This window comes from Vigna unguiculata, chromosome 5 (genome assembly GCF_037176805.1).
Source record: "Vigna unguiculata cultivar grain cowpea cultivar isolate G323 ecotype 2 chromosome 5, ASM3717680v1, whole genome shotgun sequence".
Classification (NCBI taxonomy): domain Eukaryota; kingdom Viridiplantae; phylum Streptophyta; class Magnoliopsida; order Fabales; family Fabaceae; genus Vigna; species Vigna unguiculata.
The window spans coordinates 16,325,264-16,330,516 of NC_140796.1; the positions used below are offsets into that span (position 1 = coordinate 16,325,264).

A 5,253-nucleotide genomic window follows, 5' to 3' on the forward strand; every position below is an offset into this window, starting at 1 on the left:
TTGTTTCCAAATGAACAAGAATAACCGAATTTGTCCAAATAAGAAACTGAAATTAAATTCTGATGAAGGATTGACCCAACCAAAGATGGAGGCACATGCTTAAGAAGACTAAGCATGTTTAGAAAGGAAGTTCACTAATCCTTCATCCCTTTCATTTGTACTAAGTTTGACTTGTTGACTATAGTTGACTTGACTTAAGCCAACATGCTAATTTATATTTATTTGCTTTGTAGGTTAATTAGGAGTAAAAAATCAATGCTAGGTAGCACATGGTGATTGGGGATCATAAATGATGTGGAAGAGAGAGTAAAGCAAAGGCATAAAGCATCAAGTAAAAGACATGAAGCAAGTGTACCTATGTACCTTTGGTCTCCTTTGTTTTTAGCACACTTTGGCCACTTTTTGGAGACATATGAGACACATTCTTTGTCTCCTTTTGTGCTAGAACGAAATTAGCCTTGCACACACCATAGTTAGCTCTTTTGTCTCTCATTTTTGTAACCTTATTTGACTTAGTTTCTAGAAGCTAGGGTTAGGTTTTTGTAGAGACATCCTTAGGTATCTTTTATTTGCTTAGAGGCCCCTAAACTCTTCTATATAAGGGGTGCTCCTAGACATGTAAAAGGGTTGAACATTTTGAAGTAAAAACACTCTTGTGTCTCAACCATTTGTGAGAGTTTCCTCCCTAGGGAGTGAATACTTTTAAGTTTTATCTTGCATAACAAGTGGTGGCACACATCCACTCATCTTCAAGGTTGCCATGGCTTCTAGCCTAGCCTTGTAGTGGCGTGCTTCTCACATTTTTACCATTTTTTCCTTTCCATTTTATGTTTTCTTCTTCCTTTAATTGTTCTTGGTTTTCTATGGTTTATGTGCTTTCCATTTCCTTTTTGTTTTGAATCAATCCATCATCTTCTTCTCTTAAGCTTTGTGAAAGGAACCTTCACATCTAGATAGCTTGCTATCTTAATGTCCAGTGGGGATTTCACTTAGCTTTCTTAATCAACTCACACCATATTCAATAATCTTAAAAGGAACAACTTCATCCTTCATCAAATTCGTTCTAAATGACGGCACAACAAAAGTGTCTTTCAAATCCAAATAAAAACCAATACATAATAATAATCTAAAATGCCCAATAGCCTTGACCTCCACCGATTTGCCATCTCCAACATATATCCATCTTTCAGAATCAATTGGCTTCCGGTAGTTTAGACAACCCTTCATAGAAACACTGATGTTAGTAATTGCACCTGAGTCTAACCACCAAGTGTTACTAGGTATTGATGTTAAATTGACCTCAAAACAGACCAAAGTAAGAAACATACCTTTCTTTGCACGCTAAGCATGATATTTGGCACATTTCTTCTTTACGTGTCTAGTCTTATTGCAAAATAAACATTTGCTTTCCGAAGATTGTTTGTTTTGTTCTGGACCCTTAGCAGCTTCCTTCTTGGGATCCTCTGATCTCTTTCTTTTACCCTTAGCCTTTGAGGTGCTTGCAAAATGAGCACTTTCTGTCTTGTCTTGCTTTTGTCTTACCTCTTCTTGCACACAGTATGAAATGAGCTCATTAAGAGACCATTTATCCTTCTGACAGTTATAAGATACTTTAAACTGATTAAACTGTGCAGGAAGAGAAATCAACACCAAATGAATGAGTAAGTCTTCTGAGATTTCAAGCTTTAGTCCCTTGAGTTTGAAGACAATATTAGACATGCTCATAACTCATAATATTCCCTGATATTTCCTTTGCCTTAATATTTCATGGAGATCAAGTTCTGAAGAAGAGTACTTGCCTCCGCCTTATCGCTTTTTGCAAAGCGCTTCTCAATCTCAGCAAGAAATTATTTGGCAGTTGTAACATCTTTAGAAACAGTGCCCCTAAACACCTCTGGGATGCCGCGCCTAATGATCATTATGCTCATGCGGTTTGAGCGATCCCACTTCTCATGATTCCTCTTGTCTTCAGGAATATTAGACGCCGTAGGAGTAAGAGGTTGCTCAGTCCTTAACGCAAGATCCAGATCCATGCAGCCAAAAATAATTTTAATGTTCTCCTTCCAGTCCTTAAAATTTGTTCCATTGAGAATCGGAACATAATTCACATTGGCAGATACAGTAGCTGTATATAAAACAAGAGGAATTGACTTATTATGCTCACATAATAAAATAAATCATTATAAATATATATTCAAATAATGGTTTAACCCATCCCAAAACACCCAATGCACCATTAATATCAAGTATTTGGACAGTAATATCCATTACTAGAGGTATCTGGTTGTAATGATCAAACATTGATAATAAAGCACGTCCAACAACAAACCAATCTTTGAATTAATTTATCATCGATAAAGCAAATCCTTATAATTATCACATATTTATCATCACAAGTATGTATGCAATCCGGTCAAATATTAATCTTCCTTTAAGTAGATCAATATCGCATGAACGTACATAAACACCAACATTTAACATTTTTCACGAAATATCTACTCAAGAAAGGTCACTTTGGTGACTTCTTGATTCAATTAACTCATTCAAAATATTAAATAAAACCAAAATTTAATTATTTATTTATTCCAAAACCAAATATATTTATTTTATATTTTAAACAACCAAAAAATATATAAAATAAATAAAATTATTTATATTTCAAAAATATAAATCCTTATGTTGAAATATTTTGAACCCAAAATAAAATTCAAAATAAATTAAAATAAATTTAATTAATTCAATTAATTCAATTAGTTTTTTTTTTTTTTTTATTCTTTCTCCTTTTCCTCACGCCGCAGAACCAGATGGGAACCTGAACCCTAGCCACCGTCCCAGACACTTCGCAAGGAAGAAGAAGATCGGTGAACTAGATCGGTACCGTTGCGACCACCGCGAGTCCAGATCAGATCGCGTCACAGGCACCTCGCCACCACCGCGAGTCCAGATCGGTGCCGCTGCGACAGCCCTGCAAAAAACCACACAAGACAGACGCAAACGGAGACCACCGCGACGCGAACCCGTTGTGATGCGAAACTATCGTTGCGACTCAGATAGGTGCCGGCGCGAAGCTTCACCACTGCGATGCGAAGCCTTCTGTGACGAAAGGCCTGAGGCGATGCGAACCCGCCGTCGACGCAACCATATGCGACGCGATCCACCATGGCAGCACCCTCGCGAGATCGCCATCGCGCTCCGCTGGAGGAACCACCATCGAGATCGCCTCGCGCCTCCGACAACCACAGCGAACCACTGCGTGCCTCGCGCCTCTCGTTGGTCTGACCCACAAACGCGTGCGCTCGCGAACCTGACCAGATCGTACTTCACCACATGCGAAAGCGTTTCGATTGCATGCAAAAACGCAAACCACAATTGCAGATACAGAACCACCGTCGCAGTGTATCATCGGCGCCGCCGTTGCAGCCGGAGACGAACCACCACGACGCGCAAGCCACCGCTGAATCGAGAGGAAGACAACTCGAGTCACTCGCTGCAGAATACACCTCCTCAGACCTGCAGAAAACCATAAACGGAGGTGCATTCGCAAGAGGAAGAGTCGCCGCTGATGGAGGAAGAAGACGGCAGAGAAACGCGAGAGAGGGAGAAGGTAACGCTGAATTAGGGTTTTAAGAAACCCTAGGATTCTCAATTTGGGGGTTCTGAATAGAAATTAATTAAATTATCTAAAAATAAATATGAATCAAGTATGGGTGGCTCTGATATCACATGTAAACACAAAATAAATAATATGATCCTAATAATCAATCATAAATCTATATTGATAATCATGCATACCGTAAATAATTAATGGAAGCGTACCTGAATTCACCATATCGATAATATTAGAACACGAATCCTGTAGAGCACCACGAATCCTGTAGAGCACCTTTATTTCCTTTTTGATTTTCTATCTTGATGGGGATAAGGAGAAAGGAATAGGAAAAGTACGTTATGACTTTGTGTGCTCTCAGAAGGGGACCACGACCATTTATAAACTCTGAATTACTTAAGTTTTAGTATTTCTAATTTGGTCCCTCATCAAATTGGAAATTACTAAGTGATCTCTACACAATATTTATTTTCATGACATATGCCTTTAGCCAAATCTTTCATTTAGTCAGATCTCTTTATTATTGGCTTTATAAATAATGGCCCTAACACATTTAATTATGTACCATATATATGTATGACCCAAAATTACTAACAATTCAAACTATAAGTTTAATGTTTAATGCACAAATTGATCATTTTGGAATATATTGTTATAATACACTCATATAATTATTTTTTATTCTTTTTATTTTAAAGTTTAAGATACCAATTTGGTTATAAACGAAACAAATAAAAATTATTCATTTATCTCTTTAGTAAATTGTGCAGACATTCTTTTTATCAACCATTGAAAATCTAGGTTCCATTATAAAAAAATGGGTTGGCGGTGACGACACATGTGTGCCAACCCAGTTTATGTACAATCTTGTGGAGGGACAAGCGAAGCCAAGGTTAAAGAGTGGTCTAGGGGACCTCCTTTCACTAATTATACTCCCCTTACCATTCCTTCAACCAAGATCTTAAAACAAGCTCTCAGCTCAAATCTACTACCCGCACCTAGGAGAAAACCCAATTCTCGTAATGTAGATGATGATAAACATTGCCTCTGCCACAAGAACTTGGGGCGCACAACAGAGGAAATTTTAACCCTCTGTGATAAGGTAGAAGAACTAATTCAGGTGGGGCATTTAAAAAGTTTTATTAAGAAAGATCGAGCGGATCGAAGCCCTTTGAGGAAGCGCAACCCACTAAGCAAAGAAGTCCCCGTCAAGGAGAGAGGAAAACCGAACGACGACGAGACTCGCCTCGAAGAAGAAACAGAAGTTGCAGCCGTGAGCGTCCACTTAAAAGGTATATCAACACGATATCTAGAGGATTTGCCAACAGGGGATCCTCAGTCGCTACCCAGAAGAGTCACGTTTGAGCCTTGAAAACAATTCATCTTGTGCATAAGAGCATGCCACCGATCACCTTCACAAATGATGCCTTCAAGGAACCTAATCTCAAATAGGATGACCCTATGGTCATAGCCATAGAGCAGGCAGAGTACGGTATTAGCAAAGTGCTGGTGGACCAAGGTAGTTCGGTGATCATTCTTTACTGGAAGACCTTCAGGAAAATAGACATATTGGAGGACATCATTGTGTCATACAATCAACAAATTGTGGGTTTCACAGGTGAACAGGTCGACACGCATGGATACCT

General features: G+C 38.7%; 1 long non-coding RNA gene across 1 annotated transcript; it reads right to left on the reverse strand.

Moving 5' to 3' along the window:
• Positions 1-1,022: 1,022 nt before the first annotated feature.
• LOC146886147 (uncharacterized) lies at positions 1,023-3,929 on the reverse strand. The gene is made up of 3 exons (XR_014994864.1): positions 2,879-3,929; positions 1,329-2,125; positions 1,023-1,221 (listed from the first exon to the last, which is right to left on the reverse strand). It is a non-coding gene; the product is annotated as an uncharacterized LOC146886147 (long non-coding RNA).
• Between the last annotated feature and the right edge of the window lie 1,324 nt (positions 3,930-5,253).